The following is a 27354-nucleotide window of genomic DNA, read 5'->3' as shown; positions in this document are numbered from 1 at the left end:
ATAGTTAAATACATATATGTAACTCCACTTCCAGATGTCACCCCCATCTTCTACCATTATCAACTCTGAATTAAGAGTGTCACCAAGAGCTTGATAAGGTGTTGTCTTTCTACAGTAATCTTTCTTTTTTTTTTTTTTTTTTTTTTTTGGTTTTTCGAGACAGGGTTTCTCTGTGTAGCTTTGCGCCTTTCCTGGAACTCACTTGGTAGCCCAGGCTGGCCTCGAACTCACAAAGATCCGCCTGGCTCTGCTTCCCGAGTGCTGGGATTAAAGGCGTGCACCACCACCGCCCGGCTTTTTTTTTTTTTGGTTTTTCGAGACAGGGTTTCTCTGTGTAGCTTTGCGCCTTTCCTGGAACTCACTTGGTAGCCCAGGCTGGCCTCGAACTCACAGAGATCCGACTGCCTCTGCCTCCCGAGTGCTGGGATTAAAGGCGTGCGCCACCACCGCCCGCAGTAATCTTTCTTAAAATAGTCCTTCTCTACAGGAAATTAATCATGCTTCCTTTTGTATTTTTCCTGGACTTTAACAATTTCAATATCACAGCAGAGCAAGGAGAGTATTTACTACATATTTATCTTATTAGCTTAGTAGTCTAATAAAACTTAATTTTGAAACCCCAAAATATTTGTACCTGGGTACCAATACTGGTTGTACTACAAGCTGATGAGGAAAATGTTGATAATGCTGGGTACACACTGCACTCAACAGACTACACAGGAAGTACCAAAAGCACAGAAGGATTCAGCAAGCAGTGGCTGTTCTTTTCACTATCCAAGGCATTCCCTAAATATAAAACCCACCCTCCTGTGACATGCCTACTATATCAATTAAACTGGGAACATCATACAGGTACCTACTGTTTGTCCATGTTGATGACTAAGATTAAAAGATTCTTTTTTTCTCAATGACCTAACCATATTTTTACTCAGAATGTGGCCATTATTTTCTCCTAGAAACCAACCTAGGAGAAAACGTAAGTAAAAGAGAATGGATGCCCAACCTTAGCAGGACAAGTAACGGTGAGATTTTCCCTTCCCCAAAACAAAAATGATACAAAACTCACCCTTACCATCAGTCAGAAGCTACTGCAGAAGGACAGAGGTGGTAACTACTCAGGCCCTGTTCTTACTGTTTGTGCTGTCAGAAGTCAACCGCAGGACCTCCAGCAAAACAAGGCAAGTCCTTCATCAGTAATAGAAAGCCCTATCTCTAGTCCTTACTGTGAGATTTACACAGCAATGTACTATTCTACAACTGAAGTAAATTATCTACATTCAGCTTGATTAAGCCCTGCTCACCACCACAATGGAGGAGGAGCTGTCCTTCCCACACCAGAGTCCAGGCAGCAGGGAAAGAAAGGCAGCCAGGTCCAACGGCAGGCTGGCTGTGTGGATGGCACTGATGCAGGCTTGCAGGTTCTGGTATTTTCACCTTTATTAAGACTTGAATTGGCTAATCATTTCTGGAAGGAACTGATAGACAGGCTTCAGCTTCTCTAAGTATATATGAACTGAATAAAAACAGTGAAACAAATTAACGCTAGACAAATGTGTTTACAAAGTAATCTCCATTTGCTCTCTCTGATCTCCAAATATGGCAGTTGTCCTCTCCCATCTTCAATGGTGGAGCTAGAAATAATAAAACGAGCCTAGAAACTCAACTTGGTTCAGTTGCTCACTTAAAGAGAATATAGGTCCAACTGGAAAGAAATCCAAAGTGGCAGACCTCAGCTCTGCTTCTGGCTTGCTGCGTCTTGGCTCCTGGTGCGCGCGATCATTACTGCACACACAGCCATCTGTCTCTGTGCTCGGCTTCTCATACTATTCCCCATTAGTATCTTAATACAAATTTAGTGAAACAATTTTGGATCTTTGTCTCCAAGATAACACTATGCCACCTCTGTGGTTTTGCTCAAGTAAAAATGCTTTGCTTTCTTGTATTTGTTAAAAAAAAAACAAAGCCTATTTCCATCTCTTCAAGTTCAGATCAAATTTTACCCTCTAATCTTTCAAGAGCTTAAAACCCAAATGCCCTCCATTGGCCTATATATTCATTCTATATATCATGACTACTTCTATGTAGATCTTATCTCTCAAGTCTGACACCATCTGTGAGACAGAAGTTATACACACACACACACACACACACACACACACACACACGCACGCACACACACTCACACTATCCCTATTTCCTCTTCCACCTAGATCCACAGACAACACTGAAAACCTAAACCAAGTTGGCTTGAGTTCTACAAAGTAAGAGCAGCACAATTAGAGGCCAAAGAACTCTTAATTACTGCTAATCATAATTACAAGTAGTCAAGCTCTAAACCTCATGATTTTCCAAATTTATTTAAAAGAAAAAATTGCTTCAAATCTACCAATAAGAAAAATGAATCAGGGCTGGAGAGATAGCTCAGCGGTTAAGAGCACTGGCTGTTCTTCCAGAGGTCTTGAGTTCAATTCCCAGCAACCACATGGTGGCTCACAACCATCTGTAATGAGATCTAGTGCCCTCTTCTGGCCTGAAGGGACACATTCAGGCAGAACACTGTATATGTAATAAATAAATCTTAAAAAGAAAAAAAAGAAAAATGAATCAATTTCTGGAAGCAAACAAATTTTATGGGGAGTAATACATGATGCACAGTCAAAGTCTTGAAGTCTAACTTGAGAAGACAGCTGTTTCAGCTGCCAGTGAGACCTATTCAGTGGTAGGCATGTGTAGGATTATCTGCTAAGAAAAAATTCTCCCCAAAATACAAGCTAAACAACTTATAAAGCCAGGACAAGATGCAGCTCACCTATCTTCTTTCTAAACTACCACGGTTTTCTCACAGGTAGAACTTCAGCTACCAGGGAAAGGATGCTCAAGAGGCCGAAGGAGAAAACAGGAAATGAAATCTCCAGCTCTGAAAACTGACAGCTACTTCTGTAAAGAAGCAAAATATGTCCAACAAAATGAAAATGGCAGTCCTGTGAATGAGCCAACTCATCACTGTAGCAAAATACATTTTGGAAACAAGGTAACTTGTTACATTTAATCTTGTTCAGCAAGTGCTTTACCCCTCTAAGATCAGATTCTCTAATGAATCATCCAAAGCAGTCCTGGAGGAACATACATAACTCATGTCAATAGAAAACACTGCATCACATCACAGGGATTCTTAGAAAACTTACTTCATTCGGGTCCAAGTATTAAGCCCATTAAGGAAAGTCAATGTTTTCTATTATCTGCCTGTGTGACAATTCTTTGTTCATTTTTTTCAGGTAGTCTTTATAGAACCATTACTTGAGGATGATGCTAACAGGAAATGAATAAAGCAAAGTTTAGGGGACCTATTAATAGTGCTTTTTGACACACATTAAGCATTCAAATATTTGAGCGAAAGGTCATCCAAAGAATTGCCGGTTGTTTAGAGTTGAGGTACTGAAAGAGTTCACTAAATGTCTCACAATCTCTTTTTAAAGTAAGTCTTCCATAGTTTTCTGTACAGCTTAAGAACAAAAATCCAAACCCAGGGATTCCTTCTTCCTGAGAAGAAAGCAGTGACATGGAGTAGACATCCTCGGACTTCATACTGTGCTCGCCTGCCCAAGGTTAGGATAATGGAAATGCGTCCTACAGAAAGAAGTGTCTAATCTCCTTTTATAGACAAGAAGACGGTGAGACTCTAACCAAAAGTCAGAACACTAGTCAACACCAGGGCTAGAAACAGTACTGGATAGTTTTGTGTCAACTTGACACAGCCAGAGTCACCTGAAGAGGGAACTTCAATTAAGAAAACGCCTCCATAAAATCTGGCTGCAGGCAAGCCTGGAGGGAATTTTTTTTTTTCTTTTTTTTCTTTTTTTTTTCTTTGTGTAGCTTTGCGCCTTTCCTGGAACTCACTTGGTAGACCAGGCTGGCCTCGAACTCACAGAGATCCGCCTGCCTCTGCCTCCCAAGTGCTGGGATTAAAGGCATGCGCCACCACGCAGTATTTGATGAGGCAGGACCAGCCCATGGAGGGTGGTGCCATCCCTGGGCTTGTGGTCCTGGGTTCTACAGGAAAGCAGGCTGAGCAAGCCCGTCTGCATTAGTTCCTGCCTCCAGTTTTCCCCTGAGTTCCCGCCCTCAATGATTCTGATGATGACCCGTTATGGGGGCTGTGAGCCCTTTTGGTCACGGTGTTTCATCACCTAACTAAGACAACAGATCTCTTCTAGACCTCTCTCACCGGCATCAGTTAGCAAACTCAACCAATAACTGACAGTATTGTATAGAGAAGCACGCTACCGTAACAGGGGACTATTTTACAACTGTTTTCAAGAAGAGGTGGTATTCCTCGTAGAACTGCAAAACTCAAAACACAAAAATGAATGGCTGTGATTAAGAGCATGCATTAAGGACCACAAAATAAAATAAAATAAAATAAAACAAACAAAAAAACCATAGTGGGATCAAATTCTAGACATTTTCACAATGTATTTGAGACACTATAGAGGAATGAGGAAGATTAAATATTTGAGAATCAGTAATTCCTCCTGTAAAATAAGAACATTTTACAGCCATGTTTAAGTCATAAAGCACATCACAATGGATGCCTCAAGTCTCACATCTGACCCAGTTACAATCTTAGAGAAGACTGTGCAGACATCTGCCCTTTGCTTAGTTACAGTTCCAATTATTTTAACTAACAATTCTCTTTCACTTTTCTCCATCTCACTTCAAATAGTCACCAAGCTGTTTCTCAGACTGTATTGTGGCTTTTTCATTGTCGAGATGTTCATATTCATGCTCCCCCAAACTCATGTGTGCGTGTGAAGGTGGAATGATTATAAAACCTTAGCAGTCACCGGGAGGTGGTGATGCACGCCTTTAATCCCAGCACTCAGGAGGCAGAGCCAGGCAGATCTCTGAGTTCAAGGCCAGCCTGGTCTACAGAACAAGATCCAGGACAGGCACCAAAGCTACAAGGAGAAAACTCTGTCTTGAAGAAGCAAAACAAAAACAAAAACAAAACCTTAGCAGTGAGTCATAATCACAGATGCTCTTCCCCAAACTGATGCTGAAAAGCACAGCTTTTAGAAAGAAAAAGTGGCCTTAACCACCCACAGCACTTCCCCAGGAAAGGGAACAAAGGGTGGGATTTCCTTTTAAAGTCTGTGGATGAATGAACCCACCTTACAGAAGAATGTCCAGTCAAATACAACTGCACTCACCAAACAGACAGCTGAAAAGGGGAACAGAAGGAAAGGGGGATGTGGTATGATAGTTAGGGACAGGCCAGCTCCCATGGAAACCAGATCAAACTCAGGTGGCAATACATTTTTTGAGAAAGTACACCAGCAAGGGAATAAAAGACCAATGAGTTAACTAATAGTAAAGCCTAATGCAGTACACATGAGTGGTTTCTGCCACCAGGGAGCCTCAAAATGCCCACCCCACCCCCCATCACTAGTGATGAAGGGCAGTGAAGCAGGGAGAGGATGACCACTGAGTGTTTACAATCACTGCCAAGTTTCATCTTCTGGAAACTTGGTCCTCAGCTTAGTTGTGTTGAGAGGTGATCAAAGTTTTAGGGGGCGGGGCTTCAGGGTGTGAGTAATCCTCAACACTGCATCAGCTCCTGAGAGAGCAAATGTATTAATTAGTCTTGAATCCTTCTGGATTCCTGCGGTGACTTGGAATGTCTTCTATACAGACTCCTTCCTACCACTGTGGCCCACCCACCATGACACCTTCAACAGAGGCCAAACAGATGGGGCTGCATAGTCCCTCCAAACTGCAGGCTAAACAACTTTCCCTTTCCTTATAAGGTCCGCAGCCACAGGTTTTTCTGTTACAGGACTAAGGCAACAGGAACATGTGCAAAAGAGATCACATGCCAAGATAGGAAGGCAGAGCAAGTGTAGTATTAATGTAATTACTACACAGAATACTAACCACTACAATCATTATACTTGTGGGCTTAAAACAACACTCAAAATCTGTGCCAGTCATAGCTAAAGCTCTCCATTTTGAAGCTCAATGTCTCAGAATAATTTGCTTCTAAATATAGACTGATAAAAAAATCCAGACTCAGATTATCAATCTGAGTACAGAATACTGGTCTGTAACTGTTCTCACCTGTTCTTAGTTTCCGTCTGAAAAACTCCAGTAACTATCATATCCCTATCAATTATCTGTTGTCTTTACATCTTGTGGCTATTTCAAAAAAAATCTGCTCTCTTAAAATATAAAAATATAAAATATAAACAAAACTCTATTGCTTTTAAGAGTCTACTAATAAATTCAGTAGACTTAAAATTTATCAAGAACCACAAGTGCAATTACAGTCTTATTTAAACCGACCAATCAAATGTCCTCAAGACTTCAAATATAAAATATTAAGCAATTCTAACTAAGAAGACAATGATTTTAAAGCCTATCTTGTGCTTCACAGCAAAAATACCCATTTCCTTTATAAAGCTATGCTAAAGCAATGGGTTCAGTTATTACAGAATGAACAAACAGGCCCTCTCTCAGAATACCCTTCCATCTTGCCCAGACTGGAAGACAATGTAGTGCTCACATTAACAAAAGTAGCTCTGGACAGCTAACTGATGTTTAAATGCCATGCCTTGTTCATCATGCATTTCTTCCCCAAAGATGGAGATTTTACCATGCTATCCACAATCAAGACATAACCTGAATCAAAAGCAACAAAATATGTACCATTTACATTTCTAGCAAGTAGGAAGAAGGCAGGAAGGTAGACACTGCAGGATTGTACAGAGAAATTCCAAGCCTTCTACTTAATGTAATGTTTACCAGTTATTTGGTGGCCAGTAGCTGATGGCTTCTACTGAAGTTTATCAGTAGTAAGCCATGTATTAAATGATTTCATCTAGCACTTACCTACAGGAATGTGAGGTCTTGAGAAAGCAATATAATGAGGCAAAAAATTCTTCTGATAAAAGTTTGCAGTATGAATCTTCCTCTACTCATCATAGAAATATAGCTGTTTTTATCAAAATGGGAACAACATAGGAAACCTTTACAATATATTCTTAGAGGGTCTAGTGCCACTATTAGAGACCCCAAATCCACTTCCTACACATCTGTACCTAAGTCTGACAAAACCTGTTAGCTTCTCTCCCATGGGGCCTGACCTCTGTAAGCTACTGTTAGTAATGTGTTAATTACCTTCCTAGAGACACTGCTCTTCTGGGACTTCACTTTGCTGTGCTGGCTGGTGGTTCCTTGTTTGTATACGGTTTTGTCTCTTGGGTTCCCAAACTCAAATAGAAGAATAAAATATAGCATTATAAATAATAATAACTGTAAGGACTTGTGACCCTTAGGGATGAAAGGAATTAGCGTCTCAGTCTCCTTACTCTCTCTACCTCAAAGTTTCTTGTAACAGAAATGCACTTGGGGTAACAACTTGTTTTTGTACAGCAACTAAGTTAAGGACAACCTTACATTTGTAAACGGCTGAATAAAATGTAAAAAGGCATCAGAATAATGTGACACATTAAAACTATAGGAAATTCGCCAGGCAGACGTGGCGCAACCCTTTAATCCCAGCACTTGGGCCTGAGGTGACTATTTTAAAGATGACAGGAGGTACCAGGTGGTGGTGGCACACGCATTTAATCCCAGTGCTTGGGAGGCAGAGGCAGGCTGTGAGTTCGAGGACAGTCTGGGCTACAAAGTGAATTCCAGGACAAATGCGCAAGTTACACAGAGAAATCCTATCTCAAAAAACAAAAAAACAAACAAACAAAAAAAACTATAGGAAATTCATATTTCAGTACACACTGGTAGTTTTACTCTTTCATTTATTTATTTTCTAGTCCTCACTTATTACAGAAAGAGGAGATAGTCTAAAACATTTGCTATGTGGCACTCTCAGCAAGTCTGTATCCTCCTTGTAGAAATCATTAGTTGCTCAGAATAACTGTTTCCAAAGGGGCAACTAGGAAAATCTCTTCAAAAAAGGTTTGCTTATGACATGACTATAAGTTACCAGTGAATGTGACCAAAAGGTTCCCCACTCTCAGGTAGAGTTGAGGACAAGGGTGCATCAGTCAGGCTTATGACAGATGTGTTTCTCATGGCTGCTGTCTATGCTCCAAGCACCTCTCCACCATGATAGACTTGACAGCCACCACCACCCTAAATTTAGGCATAATTATCCACTAGAGTACCACTACAAGTGTATGTTACTGTCAGACTACCACTACAGATGTCTGCTATCCACTGGAGTACCGCTACACACAGATGTCTGCTATCCACTGGAGTACCGCTACACACAGATGTCTGCTATCCACTGGTGTACACTACACACAGATGTCTGCTATCCACTGGAGTACACTACACACAGATGTCTGCTATCCACTGGAGTACCGCTACAGACAGATGCCTGCTATCCACTGGAGTACCGCTACACACAGATGTCTGCTATCCACTGGTGTACACTACACACAGATGTCTGCTATCCACTGGAGTACACTACACACAGATGTCTGCTATCCACTGGAGTACACTACACACAGATGTCTGCTATCCACTGGAGTACCACTACAGATGTCTGCTATCCACTGGAGTACACTACACACAGATGTCTGCTATCCACTGGAGTACCGCTACACACAGATGTCTGCTATCCACTGGAGTACCACTACACACAGATGTCTGCTATCCACTGGAGTACCACTACACACAGATGTCTGCTATCCACTGGAGTACCACTACACACAGATGTCTGCTATCCACTGGAGTACCACTACAGATGTCTGCTATCCACTGGAGTACCGCTACACACAGATGTCTGCTATCCACTGGAGTACCGCTACACACAGATGTCTGCTATCCACTGGAGTACTGCTACAGACAGATGTCTGCTATCCACTGGAGTACACTACAGACAGATGTCTGCTACCCACTGGAGTACACTACAGACAGATGTCTGCTATCCACTGGAGTACCGCTACAGACAGATGTCTGCTACCCACTGGAGTACACTACAGACAGATGTCTGCTATCCACTGGAGTACCGCTACAGACAGATGTCTGCTATCCACTGGAGTACACTACAGACAGATGTCTGCTATCCACTGGAGTACCGCTACAGACAGATGTCTGCTATCCACTGGAGTACCGCTACAGACAGATGTCTGCTATCCACTGGAGTACCGCTACAGACAGATGTCTGCTATCCACTGGAGTACCGCTACACACAGATGTCTGCTATCCACTGGAGTACACTACACACAGATGTCTGCTATCCACTGGAGTACCGCTACAGACAGATGTCTGCTATCCACTGGTGTACACTACACACAGATGTCTGCTATCCACTGGTGTACACTACACACAGATGTCTGCTATCCACTGGAGTACCACTACAGATGCCTGCTTATACCTGTACCACTACAGCTGAAATACCACTAGAGATATCCTACCTGTGCCTGTTCTCCTCACTCACAAATTGTTCATACAAATTTGTTCTATCTCTTCTCTTCTCGCTCTCTCTCTCTCCCACTGTACAAAGACATCCTTTGTCCATTTACTCCTTTCCAACTCTGTTCATTTCTCCTTCAACCCTAATCTACATTTATATATTTTTTAATGATTTTATTTTTATTTTATGTGCACTGGTGTTTTGCCTGCCTGTATGTGAGTGAGGGTGTCAGATTCCCTGGAACTTAAGGTACAGATAGTTGTGAGCTGCCATGTGGGTGCTTGTAGTTATATTTTAAGATGTGTTACTTTTGTTTATGTGGCATTTTTTTTAACTCTGTGAAGCTGTGTTAGTGCGCCTGTGTAAAACATCTGATGGTCTAATAAAGAACTGGCCAGTAGTGAAAGGATAGGCTGGGCTGGCAGGCAGAGAGAATATATAGAAGGAGAGATCTGGGAGAAGGAGAAGGACTCCAGGGACCAGCCACCCAGCTACATAGCGAGCCATGGAGTGAGATTTACAGAATTTAGAGAAAAGGAAAAGCCCAGAGGTAAAAGGAAGTCGAGGTAATTTAAGTTATGGAAAGCTGGCTGGAAACTAAGTCAAGCTAAGACTGGGCATTCATAATTAAGAATAAGCCTCCGTGTGTGATTTATTTGGGAGCTGGGTGGCAGGCCTTCCAAAGAAGAGTAAAAAAACCACCAACAGGTGCTAGGAATTGAACCTGGGTCCACTGGATGAGCAACAAGTACTCTTTCCTGATGAGCCATCTCTCCAGCATAACACATTTATATTTTAAACACACATTATATAGGGTGACAGTCAACTTCCTAGCCAACATGACTTAGTATTTAATTCAATTACTGTAATTTTAAGAAAAGTAAGAACTAAGTATCAATCTGAACTGCTTAATAACATAGCATATTACTTAATTTTTGCCTCCCTAACTAAAGTCCTAAAAAGTCCCCCGGCCCCTCTCTCCCTCTCTCTCAATTCCAGTGACCAGCATGGTGAACAAAAACAAACCCCCAACTACCCACTGCTTGGGTTCTCTAAACACTGCCACTATGAACAACTGAAAAGCAAGCCAGCAGCAGGGTTTGAGGGACATCTGTCTGGGCTCCCAGGAGCTGCTCTTCAGAACTGGGTACTATTTAGTTCTCTACTGTACTCATTAACAAAAGAAGGAAAAAAAAAAATCACATGTTGAGTTTTAGCAAGTAAGTGATCAACTTCACTTCTGTTCTGGAACATGTTCTTGAAGAATTGGGGGTAGGGGGTGGGGAGGATGGCCCAAAATAAGAATGTAATTCTTTTATATCAATGTTTCAAAGTTAATTACCTTATTTAAGTAATTATTTCAAGAAGCCTAGATTTCTCACTCTGTTGGTAAAACAGGTAACATTCAGCTTGATCATATGACTAGTTGAATTTATTAGAGGTAAAATTTTTTGAAAGAATAATTTTAAGTCAAAACCTCTAGCTCTAAGTATCCAAACAATAGAAACTGTATCATTATTTTAGAATTTTTATACATGTTACAATGTTCTAACTCAAGGGAAAAAATGCCCCTTGGGATATAAGACATTGTCTTTACATCAAGAAAATGGCTCATTATTTTAGATACTCATGTTTGAGCATACAAGGTAAAAGGACATCATACCAGAAAGCTGGCTTAAAATCATTCAAAGGTAGTCATGAAGCAAATGTAAGAGAATACAATGAACCACAGGTTGTGCATGACCTGAAGCTTATTTTTCCAGTATACTTCAGCGTATGTTTGAAAACTTTCCTAATATTTCTAGAAAATTCTTAATAAATTTAAGTCAGTTCTTTCAGATTTACTGTAGTTAAAAATGAACTCAAAAACCATTCAAATTTTATTTATAAAACTCTAAGTTTAAAATTAGTTTCCATTACAGGCTGCAGAGGTACAGAGAGGGCCAAGCACCCCTAGTGCTAAGTGAAGCTTGATACAAGCCCCGTGGAAAACTACATTTCCAATCTGCAACAGCAAGCTACAAGTGCACCTAGTGGTGGCTCAGAGGCCCGTTCCAGGTAGGGACCCAGGGCAGCGGTTTCCCAGGTTGAACTATGTGGAGATTCATCCTGAGAGCCTACTCTAGTTTCCTAGACCTATCCCAGAGATTCCGACTGAAAGGGGTGCTGGGGTGGGGGGCACACGCGCAAAGAATCCGCATTCCTAAAATATTCAAAATACTTTGAGAAATATTGTCCTAAAGAAGTATGTGCATGCATGCACCACAATACATGCTAACAAAATAGTAACTTGGTAATAGTTTTCTTAGCAGCAAAACACAAACAAGCCGGGCAGTGGTGGCGCACACCTTTAATCCCAGCACTCGGGAGGCAGAGCCAGGCGGATCTCTGTGAGTTCGAGGCCAGCCTGGGCTACAGAGTGAGTTCCAGGAAAGGTGCAAAGCTACACAGAGAAACCCTGTCTCGAAAAACAAACAAAAAAACAAACAAACAAAAAACCACAAACAAATGCCCAATTATTAAATGATTAGATAAAATCTGGTATTTTCATCATCCTAGAACACTGTCAGATTAATTCCAATGACCAGAAGTGGTTGTTTAAAAACAAACAATGAAAAACAACCACAGGAAGAAATTACAAATGTAAAAGTATCTCATGATGGGCATTCTTGTCTCATATTTTACTGGGCCATGTTTGTTTTCTTAGTACTCATTAATGCTTTTCTTTTTTTCCTAGAAAATAAATTCTGGTGTATTCATAAAAGGAATACTACAGACTCTATAACAGCTATATTCAATAGAAATGAGTCTTATAAACAAGTCTTATAAATGTAATATTGGAGGGAAAGAATCAAAACCCAAAACCGGAGTATAAATGCATTTATACCAGCTTGGAAAACATTATTTAGAAATACACAAATAATGAAACACAAAGACAAAAAATAATGATCATGATGCAAGGCTTGGAAAATAGGAGCTTTCTATCAGAGGGCACAGGTGGACAGATAGTCCCTGTCTGTACACAGTGACAGCTAGGTATTTGGCATATAACTGTATTCTTTTACTAATTCTGCTTAAGTATTTCACCAAAATTAGACATTTGGTTTGATGACAGAATGCTATCAAAGTTCTTTCCCAAAGTTCACTACAAAGTTTAGTACTCTAGTCCAGCCTGGCACTCTTTCCAATTGTATGTCATAATAATAAATTTAAAGAATAAAAGATCTGGCCTGGTTATAAATGTAAATTTATTTTATTAATAATAATATATATAAATTTATTATTCTGAGGTAACTGCATAACAAGCTGAACACTATGGTCTAAGTCTTAAACATGTATGTGTACCTTTAAAAAAAATACTTAACGGGTGTCTGATATCTTGACATTTCAATGAATAGAATTTGATAGAGAATTTACCAGAATCAATGGCTTTTAAAAAGTATCATTAGTCACTAGGAGAGATGGCACATGCCTTTAATCCCAGCACTCAGGAGGCAGAGACAGGTGGATCTCTGAGTTCGAGGCCAGCCTGGTCTACTGAGCTAGTTCCAGGACAGCCAAGACTACCCTGTCTGAAAAACAAAACAAAACAAACAAAAGCATCATTAGCAGACGTAGACTGAATCTAAAGCTCAAAAACACCGGCGCTTTTGCTTTATGTCACCACTCAACAGAGGCCTAGACTACGGCAAAAGGAGTGGGGATGCCAGCACAGCCTTTCCCTTCCCTCCCTGACCCCCCAAACAAAAACACAGAAAAGAAAAGGGGGAGGTAATGCAAGCTCCAAGAAAAACAGACTATGGCCCACAAACAATGATGCCATTTGACAAAGCATGCAAGGACAGGGTACCTTAGAACAGTTGGATCAGCCTACACACAAACAAGGCAACAATGAACCCTGCCAAACCACAGAGACCAGCTGGAGTCTACAAAGTTTTCACCAAGATGTGTGAGGGGAAAAAATCCTCACTAGGTCAAAAACTTTGTAAGGCTTATTTAAATACTTACCATTACACTACTGGTTCCAGGAGGACTAGGGGTAGCAGAGTAGGGGAAAAAAAAAAAAAAGGGAAAACCCAATCAATACTAATGATAGAAAGTGGCGGCTCAGTAGCATCAAATTTAGGCACCTAAAATAACACAGCAGATAAACAGACTAGGAGGCAAGTGGCCCACTTTCTGCAAGACCAAGAAGCAGCAGCCCCTTTGCTTCCCAGTCCTCCCTTGACTTATTTGGAATACAGCTTGCTTAGTTATCCCAGCCAGCGGCCTTGGGTAGGCCAGAAAGAAAGCGCTGGCTGTCCTAACACGGTTGTGCAACTGCGAAAATACAGGAACCAAGCAGCATCTTGCTGCCTCACTTCTACCTCCTGTATTCCAGGAAAGTCCACACTACCTATCCACAATGGATTGAAAGGGCTCTTCAACATTTCACTGAGCAAAATTAATAGCTTTATTATTTACTGGTGTGGTTAATAACCAACCACTATCCTGGAAAAAAAAAAAGTGAAAGGTTGAAACTCTTAATCTACTCAAATTGTCTGCATCTCATGTCTCAGAAAATTGCTCCAGGAACTTTTGTGACTTTGAGCTGTGTCTCTAATTCATCGCCACCTTTCACATTTGGTATTTAAGGTAAACTGTTGATAGAGAATTATAAATTTGATAATAAGGATATTAGCTTTCATTTGAAAAAGATTTCACTTGAGCCAAACATTTTGCTAAATGCTACAATATTTCATCTAACTTTATTATTATCATTATTGAGATAAAAGGTGTACAAAGTTCAATTGATTTAAAGCACTCATACAGTATATCCATATTTTTAAAAAAACTATATTGCTTCTTGTTACAATGAATTCTAATGATTTGTAAGAAAGGTAATTTGGAGGTGGTTATTTGTGATAGGTTTTTCAGAGATCTCTTTAAATAACCAATGTTTGAAAACTAAGGAGCTATAGCCAGGGTAGGAGACTTAACTAGCATGTTATGTTATAAGAGATGAGTTCCACAAAAAAAAAAAAAAAAAAAAAAAAAAAAAAAAGGTCTAAAATTGGGTATTAGTAGTGAACACTCTGTAATTCCAGTGTTTAGGATATGGTTGCAGGAACATTTCAATCTCAAAGGAAGCCTAGGCACAGAATGAGACACTGTCTCAAAAGAACAAGGGCTAGAGATACACAGAGCTCAGTGGTTAAGCACTTGCCAATTAAGCTCAAAGCCCTAGGTTCCATTCACAGTAGAAAAGACTAGAAGAACAAATTACCAAAAATGAAACAAGGTGTATCCCCTCTGATTTAAAGTATCTTTTGAAATATAGGAGGAAGAATAAAATAGTTTCATATTATCATGGAATTGCCCAAGCACATTTGCTGGGATGGTAGATAAATGGTATCTAAAAAGCAAGATGCTCTATCTACCTACCAAGCAGGATTCTGGTGGATACAGACCAGCTGCTCTAACGCTTCTGACTAAGAGCTGCCAGTCACTGTTCAGTCTCAAGGAGACAAGTAGTAAGTAGTACAGTAGCACATTCTTATATAATGTCCCCACCACAGACACACAGTGACAAATACCCCAAGAACAGACACAGACTGAGCACCCCTACTCCAAAATCCAAAGTGTGTCAGGTGTAGTGGTATGTGCCTGCAATCTGGCACGCAGGGGGATTAGGAGTTTGAGGTTAGCCTGGATTATAAAACCCTGCCTCATAAAACCAAAGCAATCCAAAATCTCAAACTTTTAAAGTAAAAAAAAAAAAAAATCCACACCTGACCTCATGACAGGTCATAGTCAAAATGTAATAAGCTAAAAACTAAAAATGGCTGTAGAAAATTACATTCAGGTTATGTGTTTATGTATGTATGTGTTTGTTTGAAACACAAAGGGGAGCTGGGATGGAGAGCTGGGACGGTGTGCACACCAGTGATCCAGCACTTAGGTAGGTGGAAGCTGAAGGGTCAAAGACTGAAGGCTGGGCTGGTTGCTCAGTGGATGGATAAGGAAGGCACTTGCTGCACACGGCCACACAAGCATGAAGCCAGGAGTCTGGCTTCCCAGCACCCGCATCCAAAGTGTGCAAGTGTGGTGGCTCAGCTGAAACGCAGAGCTCTGCGGACATTAACAGTGGATGCCTGCCTTTTGCTTGTTCCCCTCAACTCCCTATACTTCTTGAGTTTGCAAGAAAGGCAGCCATAATTGTCCTCAACCTCTTAGAAAGATCTCACCTAAGTTCCCAATATCACAACACAAAGCGTGACAATGTTGTCATCAGAGCACCTTAGTCTGCATTTTCCTAAACAGAAAGCTAGTAAAATCTCCTCAATTTAACAGAGAAAGCCATCCCAGAAATATAGTAGAACAAGTACCTGGACCTACCCTTCTGATAGAAACTAATTCAATATCCAAAATTTAAAAAGAAATCAAGAACATCAAATGAGCTGGCAAGTGTGTTACACATTCCCGGGCCAGAAAACGATTTGGAAACCCACAGAGACAAAGAACAGCAGCGGTCTTTTCTGCTAGAATAATGCCCTCAAAGGGCTTAGCCTTCACTGTTACCACAACCTAGATTAGATTCCTTTCCAGAACCTCCAGCATCACCCAGCAAGTTCATGAGACTAGGCAGGGAAGGGGTAAATCACGAGAATGGAAAATTACAAACAGGTACCTGCAGTTTTTTTCAGGCTGGATCATAATTCCTTGGTAGTCTAACATTGGCCATCAAACTGACATTCCTATATTTGAGCAGGCATCAGAACCACATGAGGTTCTATTAAAACAGACTAGGTTTTCAGTGTGGGGGGACAATAATCAGTGTTAGCAGCCAGGTGACACTGACACTGCTGGTCTGTGGGGCACACTCTGCCAGAAACACAAGCCAAGTGCTCCACTTGCCCCCCAAGCTTCAGACAAAACATTACTTTATGAAAAGGGTGCACTACAGATGATTGACAAATGGTGCTAGGACAAATAGGTATAAAAATGCAGACAAAGTTTTAAAAAGATTGACCTCTACCTTTCATCTTATATAAAACTCAATCCCAGGAGCAGTAAAGTCTGAACATGAAAGGCGAAAGTGCCATGCTTTCATTTTAGTCACTAAGAGCCCCTTTCAGACAGAGGAGAAGGCAGACATCTAAAGAGCAGCGGAAAAACAACTAACATTAAATAAATTACTATGTCCACATTGGAAACGACATGTCTGGGACTTGCTTGGGAGTGAGGAGGAGGGGTTGGAACAGATAACATATTCATGGGCTTTGAATGTGTGTGCTAGGGTGTAAAATGAATTACTAAATGGTCTTATTAATAAAAACCCACAGCCAGATACTGGGGTTAAACCTGAGAGATCAGAGGAATAGGACAAGCCACAGCCGACCTTACCTCACCAACACCTCAGTCTCCAAAGAGACCTAATTCCTGTATACACACACCTATATACCTTTCTGTCCCTGTAATCTCACTTCCTCTCTCCGTCTAGCTACATCACTTCCTCTTCCTGCCCAGCTCTGTCACTTCCTGTCTGTTTGTACAGACCTCCAGACCTTTATGGTTAACTAGTGTTGGAATTCAAGGTGTGTGCCCCACACCTGGCTCTGTTCTAGTGTGGCCTTGAACTCAAGAGATCTGGATGGATCTCTGCCTCCCAAATGCTAGGATTAAAGGTGTGTGCTACCATTGCCTGACTTCTATACTTACTATAGTGGCTGGCTTTTTCCTCTGATCCTTAGATAAGCTTTATTAGGGTGCATAGTACATTGGGGCCACAATATATCACCACAATAGGGGGTTTTGTGATACTGTTTTTCTCAACTTTTATGTATATTTTTCCTTGTAAACAAGGAAACAAGAATCAAACTCAGAGATACTTAGAACATAAGTAACAAAAAAGAAAACAGACTACATTTAGAAATCAGTGAATCACTAAGTAAAATACTAACAATTTAGCAGAAAAGTAAGCATGATATATAGGCCTTTGAAAAGAAGAAACATGGAATCATGGAAAAAGAAACTATAATTGGTCAACCAGCCATGATGTTAAACATCTACAAACAGGACTCAAGAAGCTGAGGGAGGAGGATCAGAGGTTCAAAGCCAGTCAGGGTCACATAACACTATCCTGTTAAAAGAGAGAGAAACAAGCCGGGCGGTGGTGGCGCACACCTTTAATCCCAGCACTCGGGAGGCAGAGGCAGGCGGATCTCTGTGAGTTCAAGACCAGCCTGGTCTCCAAAGCGAGTTCCAAGAAAGGCGCAAAGCTACACAGAGAAACCCTGTCTTGAAAAAACAGGAGAGAGAGAGAGAGAGAGAGAGACAGAGACAGAGAGAGAGAGACAGAGAGAGAGAGACAGAGAGAGAGAGAAGAAAAATAAAAGAACAAATATGAACATGAAATAGCCTATCTTCCCACCACTCTTAGCTTCAGCTGTCAATCAGCTGCCACAGCCCAGCATTACCTGAAGAAATTGGCTGGATCAGACTGGCATGTCTATAAGCATGTCTGTGGGGCACTCTCTTGATCATGACTTGATATAGGCAGGTCAAAGCCACTATGGATGGTCCCACCCCTGGGCAGGTGGTCCTAGGTTGTCTAAGAAAGCAGGCTGCATATGGGCCAAGGAAAGCTAGTCAGTAAGCAGCACTCCTCTATGGTTCTTTAAGCTCCTGTCTTGAGCTCTTGCCCTGACTTCAAAAATGGACTGTAACCTGGAAGTAAAATCTAAATAAACCCCTTTCTTCCCAAGTTGCTTTCAGTTAGTATTTTATCACAGTAACAGAAAGCAATTGGAACACCACTTAAGACTAGACAATCTGACAAAAGCAGACCTATAACTTATTCACTGCCAGGAGAGCACTGTACATGGATAAACTGATCCCATAGAGTGAAGGGAATATTACAGCTGGGAGGATCTAAAGACTTTCCAGGCTATCAGTTAAAAACTATACAGTCTTATACGGCCTCCTCCTTCCATGGTTTAAGAGCATGGAAGTGATCCAGGTTCCATTTCCTTTGCTCTTCTCCCACTTTATAAAGAAAGCCATACCTCTCACTCCCTGCAAATTATGTTTTAATACACCAGACAGTAATAACAAGGAGAAGAAAACAACAACAAAAAACACCTGGCACCAAAGAAGCATTGGACATTCTGACACATTCTTTAATCATATCACCCTATCACTCCATACCCTTGCCTGTATCACTAAGAAACACATGCTTGAGGCCTTGGATTCTACTTCCAGAATTGGGAAAATCAAAGAATGCATTTCCAATAAAATCCTATTTATGCTAAGTATATATTAAATTTTGAACAACTTCAATTTTACTTTTAATTAACTATGTACTATTTATTAAAGTAGCAATTAATGTTCACTATGTGGAGCCTGATAACAATTAAAATTTAATGAAATTTTAAATATCTGAAATCATGTTTATATTCATATTTGGACACATTTAAAGGAGTACTTTTATAGATCAGTATTTGTAATGGACCTAAAGTTTTATCTACTGAAATATTCAGTTATGACAAAAACTGAAAGAGAACAATGTATAAAGCAGTCAGGTCTTGCTGTATTGATTCAGAGCTGTGGACTGAATGCAGAGCATCAGGCAGGCTAAGCAAGTGCTCAATCACTGACCTACAAGCCCAGGACCCAAAGGTGGCATTAAAACTTACTTTGAGAATGTTAAAAGTGTGAAGACCACTGTGAGAGAGCAAACATACACCCAAATCCACGTCTCCAAATGTTCCTACAGCACTGTTTATAATGCAAAACCTGAACAATCAACCAGCAACTGTGGCACATTCATTCAATGCAGCATTATCAATATGAAAATGATCAAACTACTTAAAGGTAACAAGGACATGGCATTTAAAACCAAAGCCTCTTGTTTGATGTCTGTGCTGGGATGCACCAGTGAGCAATAAATCCATAAACTTCAGGAAACCTATGCTTACTACAGGAACACAGGAATACAAAGAAATGTTGGTAGTGGCCAATTTTTGAGCGGTTAGCTGGTACATGAGGATTCATTATCTGTCTGTCTATCTATAGGTATATCTTTCCTACATATAAAATTCATTGTGTAATACAAATAATTTTAAAAATTGTCCTATCCAGAAGTCCTATAGAGATGATAACCATCAGTATACAAGACTTCATGAACAATTGACCAACAAAAAATTGTGAAATGTGTCCAACTTTCTTACCATGGACTATCATGCAGTTATTAGTCAAAGGGCTGAAGATACTGCTCAGCAGTTAGGAGCATTTGTGCTCTTATAGAGGACGAAGGTTCAGTTCCCAGTACCCACACCGGGTGGCTCACAATCATCTGTTACTCCAATTCCAAGATCTGATGTCTCTCCAACCTCTGAGAGCACTGTATGTGGTACACATACAAACAAAGAAGCACACACATATACACATAAAGTAAGCAAAAGGCTTTAAATGAACTTGGAAATAGATAAAGTGAGACAAGTAAGATGTTGATGAGGGTCTATAACATAATCCCATTTCTGTAAAACAATGACCACAAAATCTCTCTGTGTATTTGTAATTATTAAATCCATGTGCATACTGCACAATGAATCGAGCAAGAATCTGGCATATGAGGATGTGAGGGATAAAGGAAGAAGCAAAAGAGAGCAAGAAAGAGAGAGACAGCGAGAAAGAGGATGAATAAAGAGATACTGTTAGACCCTAAGTTAACCTGTAACCCCACTTACACAAGGACCGAGTAACTTCCCGGGATTCTGGGAGCTGTAGTTCTTGGAAAATAACAACAAAGCCGCATGGGAAAGTACAGTGGACTATGTATTTTGTCCATATAAGCCCCGCTAACATGTGAAAGCTTCCAGATGGTGGTCCTGACCAAATTCCATCTTGGCCAATACTTGAAATTTTATTAATAGCTTGCTTAAATTCAGCCAAAATGGTGGAACTGTATTTTTCTGGAGAATTTCAGGATTAATAATATACCAGAGTTGTTGGTTTTAGTGGTAATTTATCTTAGATAATACACTTTCAAGTATGTTTCGTCTTTATGTATTATTTCAAGACTTACAATAGCATGTACTGTTCTATAGTTAGGGAACACTAAGAAAGACACTATCAAAGTACTATGGGCTCTAGAATAAACAGTACATGTTCTAATTGATAACATCAATATAGACATGGGAAACCAGCCAGCTTATAAAACAGATCAAAGCGAGTCACAGACTGAACCAACCGGGAACTAACCGGGAGTTGCTTTTTCCCCAACATGGCAGCTACACTGATGCTCTTCATGAGGCAATGTACACACAAATCTCCTGGACATTCTCCAAGTGCAGACTTGCAGCAGTAAGTCTGGAGTATGGCCTGAGATTCCACGTTTCTATGAAGTTTCTAACTAAAAGAATGCCATCTAACCCCTTATTTACCATTTACTCATTAAAGTTGTAACTGGCATGTAATGTATCCTATACTGTGGTAAATACATTATTTAACCTTAACTACAATCTTTTCCAAATAGGTTTCATCACTTCTACGGACAGAGGAGCTAAACTGAAGGTTACAGGGCTAGGAAAGACTTAGTCAAAAAGGAAAATAATGTTACCTAGGGTAATTATGTTAATTAAAACCACTTGCCCTAGGCCCTCTACATTAAAAAAAGAAGAAAACAAATATTTCCTACTTTTTTGTGTTTATGAAGCAGAGTCTTGAAATGCATGCAACCCAGGTTGGCTTTGAACTTAATCCTCCTGCCTCAGGTTCTCTTAACTCTGTGATTACAGGTGTGCATGGCCACAGCTAGCTTTCCAAATTTCAAGATACTGTCTTAGTTACTTTTCTATTGCTTGTAGCAAAACACCTTGACCAAGGCAAGTTATAAAAGAAAGCATTTTATTTGGGGGCTCACAATTCCAGAGAATTGGAGTCCATGACCATCATGATGGGGGCCATGGCAGTAGACAGGTATGGTACTGGAGCAGAAGCTGACAAGTAACAACCAGGAAGCATAGAGAGCACCCTGGGAATGGTGTGGGCTTTTGAACCTCAAAGCCCACCCCCAGTGACACACTTCCTCCAACATGACCACACCTCCTAATCCTTCCCAAACAGTTCCACCAACTGGGGACCAATTGTTCAAATATATGCGCTTACAGGGAGCCATTCTTTTTCACATCACCATAGGTACCTTCTTTCAGCAGGGAAATAGTTAAGATGATGGCCTATCAAAGTTCTAGGAACTAATTATCTCAAGGGAGCATGAGGTAAAGGCAAACTTGTCAGAAATGCAAATTCCCAGTCCACCCCAAATCTACTCAAACAGAACTGGGTAGGAATGGGGTCCAGCCCTGATTCTCCACCATCATGAAAGTTTGAGAGTCACAGAATAGAGTAAATAAATAAAATGTAAAAGTAACTGTAGAATTAATTGGGGAAATAGTGACTTAAAATAAGTTAACTAGAACTTCAGTAAGTTATAGATTTGTGTGGCTACAGAATTCATTTTTCCAGAAAAAATTAGGAGGCCAGTCTTCTACAAACTAAGTTTTCAATGGTGCCATCCCAATTGTGTTCAGAGCACACAGATGGAATCAGTACAAAAGACCTGAGTATAAACAGTTCTAAAAGCATTAGCAGTAAATCAGTATTACCTTCTTATTTTTTCTCTTCACTCATTCACACACACACACACACACACACACACACACACACACACACACACACACAGAAATAAAGTTGTTGAAATAAACAAAAAACACAGTACTTTTTTATACTGGAACAATTTCTTTCCAAGGTTTTTTTTACCTAGCAAGCATATATTTCCTAAGGACAACAATCTTTCTTCAACTTTATATTCCAGTGCCAAAAGCCTACCTACCTTATTGCAGTAGGCACTGAAGTATTTTTTATTGCTTTACACACAGCAATAAAAATGTGATACAGATTACGCATGGTAATTAGAACTTACCCATTTCCTCCATGCTCAAATTGAAGTGAACTAAAACACAAAGATTAGCTAAGTCTTGTAATGTTTTGCTTATAACCGTCTCACGTTTTCTTCTCCTCCTTACACATAATTTAAAAGGAAGTCTAAGACATTGGGTGTGTAGACACATAGCTACAGCAAGAGAACAGAGTGGACAACTAGCAGATCTCAACCTCCAGTGCAGGACCTGTCAGTTTTCTCAATTTCTTTAGACCAGTGGTTCTCAACCTTCCTAATGCTGCCACCCTTTAATACAGTTCCTCATGTTGTGGTGACTCTCAACCATAACATTATTTTTGTTGCTACTTCATTACTGTAATTTTGCTACTGTTATGAATCATAATGCAAATGTCTGATATGCGACCCCTGTAAAGGGTAGTTTGACTCCCAAAGGGGTCAGTCATAACCCGTAGGTTGAGAAGCACTGCTCAAGAGCTTCCAACTCTCAGCAAGGAAAACTGCTTTCCTCACACACAAGGCTACAGAACTAGCTTTGCTCTCAAAGGGAAAAGGAGGTGAAACTCCCTCCCTCTCCTGACATGTAGCAGAGGCCACTCTGCACAAGGGTCCTCTGGCACACTACCCATAGGAGCACTTTTCTCCTAGGCACACACTGCATCCCACCAGCTTTGTGGAACTAACTGCACCAGTGGGATTTTCCCTGCACTGGGTCATTAAAACAACCAAAACATGGACATTTAAAAATAGGCCAGCTAGGACACAGAAACTTCCAAAACTGAGAAATGAAGTTCTGACTTCGATTAGAATGATGTCTCCTTATATTTAAAAGGTAGTATGTCAAAAGTGGATACAAGTAGCATGGGTGGCCCATTTAGGAGGCAGACAGAAGCAGGACTGCTCCAAGTTTGAGGATGGCTTGGTCTACATAGTGAGTTGTAGGCCAGGCAGAGTTACATAGCAAGACCCTGTCTCAAAACAAAGTGTAAGAAAATGACCATGTCTCAGATTCCCTTTAGCAGAGACCTTTGCTAGCCTTTCCAAAGCATCCTCTCTGCCCCGAATCAAAACAGTATATTTGATTCATTTATATTTCATTGGCTTCTATACAAACACACAAAAAGACTACCCCCCCAAAAGACCCAAAAGACAAAAACCCCTGCCATTGCCTATACCTGATTTTTAAAAAACTTCAGATCAAACTAAAACCATAAATGTCTACCACGCAAATCTTTGCTCTCTCTGTTGCCTCTGTATTCCTTGAACAAGTGGAACTTCTCATACACTTTGAAAACTAAAGCTCCCCAACCACTACATCCCACTGCTGTAGTGAATTATCTGAAAATGGAATAAAAACCTAAAATTTAGCCACTAACTGGAAATTGAAGAATGGATGAAATGGGAATGGGTTAAATATGAAATTTTGATTGTTCTCTCACTAGAGATGTGCACACACTTCAGTTAAACACCCTGGGTATTCTCACCTGTGTCTGCAGATCACAGAACACTCTTACAGCACACAGGGAAAGTCATGGTCCTTTCCAAAGACTCAATTTTAACTGTCCCTACATCACATTAGCCAGTCAGTGAGGACATGTAGTATGACTTCATTTATTTATATGAAGTTCTGTTTATGGTAACAGAAACAGAAGTATTAACTGGCCTCTCAGAAGGACACCCCATGTTAATGATGTGATCATGATATATATAGTGTATGTATCAGTCAAAATCTTCAAATCCTACACTTAGGATCTTTGTATGCACAGGAATCTTCCCTTGAAAAATGAAAACTCCAGCTTCTTACTTCCTACAGAACTCAGCAGACTCAATAAAATTAGAAATTGTTCAGGAAGAAAGCATTTTAAAAGTTTTCGAATAAAGTTTACAAGAAAAATTTGACAAGCATGAAGGTCTATAAATATAGATTTTTCTGCTACTACCATCTAGCACTTAGAAACTTACTAAATCTTCGAATATAAAAATCACACAAAAACATCAGAATATTAAATGGGCATATCCAATGTAATTACAAAGATCCTTAAACTGTGGAAGAGTCTGGTAGTGTGAATTGGCCTGATGTACGTATCTGGGAAGAATGGAAAGCAAGCCATGAGCACAGAAATGCAAGCAGCCTCTAGTGCTAGAGTAAGCAAGGAAAGATTCCCCTGGAGGTCTTCAGCAGCAATCTGCCCACTCAGAGAGAGTTACTGCAGACTTCTGCTCACTAGTAGTGTAAGATCACAAATGTGTGTGGTTTAAAGCTGCTACATTTATGACCATTTGTTACAACATCAATAGGCAACTAACACTCAGTGAAATGGAAAAAACAACACTGAATTGATTCAGTCATTAATATTGCAGAGCCTTAGTTTCTGATTTATAAAATGGGAGATTATATCATTTTCTTTTTGCAAAGTGTTACTTGGAGCATGAGTATATCCATATACTTTGATAACTGAAGTATCTGCAGATATAAAACAATACCCATAAATTAAAATGCTATATGAAGCTGAGAGTTATAGAAACAAAATTCTGCTAGTGTTATTGAAGCTCATCCTAACATATATTTCTCAGTTTTATGCCAAAATATTTCAGTTTTTTTTTTTTGTTTTGTTTTAGGAAATCCATTAGAAATAGATAGATTTTATATTTTTCTTAACTATGTGTGTGGGTATGTGCAAGTGAGTACAGGTAGGTGCCTGTGGGTGCCAGAAGTATAAGAGTCCCTTGAAGCTGGAGTTAACAGGCAGTTGTAAGCCACCTAAAGTAGGTGCTGGGATCTGTACACAGGTCCTCTGCAAGAAGAGTACTCACTCACTCTTACGCTCTGAGCCATCTCTCTAGCCCCGAAGCATCACTTTTATTGATAAGAATCCCCTCTTCTAACATATATTTCTATTCAAAATACACTATACTACACAGCTATTTATAGAAATACTACCCAGATTACGGTAGTTATTAGCTTTCACTTCTCATACACTACTACAAAGTCTCTTCTTGCTGTTCAACTCTTCCTTACTCTCAAACACAAATGTCCAAAAAATGAGACATACCAGCTTCATATATACATTCTAAACTGTAGTAAAATACAAAACCTCCCCAAAACAGCCATACAGGCAAACCTCTGTGACTTCAAAGCCAACCTGGTGTACATATCAAGTTCCAGGCCAGCTGAGACTGGCTGCTAGTCAGTGAGACTATGTCTAAGAAGAAAAAGGGGAAGAAGGAAAAAAAGTAAAGATTTTTTTCTTCTTCAGCTATAGGAACAGATTTACAAATGTCAATTTAATTTAAATTCATAACCCTATATCATTAAAGACCAATACAGTGAACCTCATTCATAAACCTTATAAACCAGTGGTATGAGAAGTATTTGAAATATGTATATACAAAAACCGCTATGTATTACATTATACAATGAACCACAAAACAATAAACATATCAGACAAAAAATAGGCAAAGCTAATGAACAAGCAATTAAAAACATATGCGTGGCTAACAGTAAGCACATGGAAATGCTCATTTTCACTAATAGCCAAAAATTCCAAGTGAAAAAGTTATCAGCAAAACAGAGGAAAAGCAGAAGTTACCTAAAAAGAAGAAAAGCATCTAAGAGCAAAGATAGCACAAATTGTACTAGCAGCGCAGAATAAATTAGTCTGCCTTTGGGGAGGGAGGGTTAATATCTACTGAAAGTTAAAATGTGCATTCTGTTCAACTAGAAAATTGTATTTCTTGGTAACTGTTGTGTAACAAAGAACGTATCTGGGGTTTTTTGTTTGTTTGTTTGTTTGTTTGTTTGTTTTCTCAAAATTCTGTCAAATTTCCAAAAAAAATTTTAGTTTCCCAAGTGACTGGCTCACACTTGACTATGCTGAAGAGACATTCAGAATGGGAGCTAGAAAGGACTCCTTATGATTGGAGGATGGGGAGCTGAGTCAACCTCAAGCTCCAGGGAGTTGATGGAGCTTTGACATAATGAAGTCGAAATAAGCAGTGTGGCCACAAGACCTAGAAGAAAGAGCTCTCTGGTGCATGAACACACAGCATGAGCTCTGCTGGAGCCAGTCAGATCCCATGGGGAAGGGACGCCAACTGCTTTCTAGTGCTGAGCAATCTTGCCCCATGGAGGCTCCACCTTTATAGTAAAGCTGCAAGGGTAACTGTAGTGTTCTCCTGAGCTTTGTAAGTAAGTCCCAGTGGTGAATTACCAAACCTGAGAAGTTTGGTTTGGTGTGGTGTCACGCACGGGCCTACAATCCCAGCTGCCCTAGAAGCTGGAACTGGAGGATCACAAGTCTGAGGCCTAGGAAACTTAATAAGATCTTATCACAAGCAGTAAAGAGCTGGGGCTACAACCCAGTGGTATAACACTTGCCTAGCATGCAGAAAGCCTTGGACTCAATGTTAGTATTGGAAAATAATCAAAAACCAGAGAAGTCGTGGCCTTCTTCCCCAAATCTGTAGTCTGATGGGAAGCCATGCAGATGTCCTGAGAAGCCCTGAAGCATGGCTTGCATATGCGTGTAGCTTTCTTGAGAAAGCTTATTCCTGAGTCTAACTTGATCTTAAGTGATCAGTACCACACTATAATATACCTACTGCTGTCCAAATAGTATCTAACTAGAAAAGCTTGTGCATGGAGAAAGACATATTCAGTGGTACTAACTACAACATTGGAAAGAGCTGGGAGCTCAGCAGGAGAGCTCTTGACTAGCTTATGCAAGGTCCTATTTGATCTGTAACACCACAAAAACCAGAACCTTCCTAAACACCCAGTAATAGGAAAGGCTTAAGGAGCACAATGCATTTGTATCATGGAAATATAAACACATAACTAGCTAAGAACAAGAGCTGGGTTTATATGTTCTCTCATAGAAAAATCCCCTAAACACAATAAACAGAAAAGCAGGTTTTGAAACACTATGACGACATTCTTGTCAATTAAACGCTGCTGTGAAGAGACACCATGAGC

At 40.2% G+C, this 27354-nt stretch overlaps 1 protein-coding gene and 1 long non-coding RNA gene across 8 annotated transcripts in view; one reads left to right on the top strand and one right to left on the bottom strand.

The window, feature by feature from the left end:
• The window catches only part of LOC107402454 (E3 ubiquitin-protein ligase ZNRF2), a 77758-nt gene that overhangs the window by 37450 nt on the left and 12954 nt on the right, over positions 1-27354 (bottom strand). The gene's annotated exons all lie outside the window — the stretch shown is intronic.
• LOC121827987 (uncharacterized) lies at positions 147-10706 on the top strand. 4 transcript variants are annotated; one of them, XR_013049868.1, is made up of 3 exons: positions 147-3031; positions 3276-3605; positions 10439-10706. It is a non-coding gene; the product is annotated as an uncharacterized LOC121827987 (long non-coding RNA). The 4 variants fall into 4 exon arrangements; XR_013049869.1 differs by lacking the exon at positions 10439-10706 and having other exon boundaries at positions 460-852; positions 957-3031; positions 3276-4437; XR_013049870.1 differs by lacking the exon at positions 10439-10706 and having other exon boundaries at positions 3491-4437.

This window comes from Peromyscus maniculatus, chromosome 3, assembly GCF_049852395.1.
Source record: "Peromyscus maniculatus bairdii isolate BWxNUB_F1_BW_parent chromosome 3, HU_Pman_BW_mat_3.1, whole genome shotgun sequence".
NCBI lineage: Eukaryota > Metazoa > Chordata > Mammalia > Rodentia > Cricetidae > Peromyscus > Peromyscus maniculatus.
Note: the sequence above shows the minus strand (reverse complement) of the source record. Positions and strands in the feature narration are given on the sequence as shown.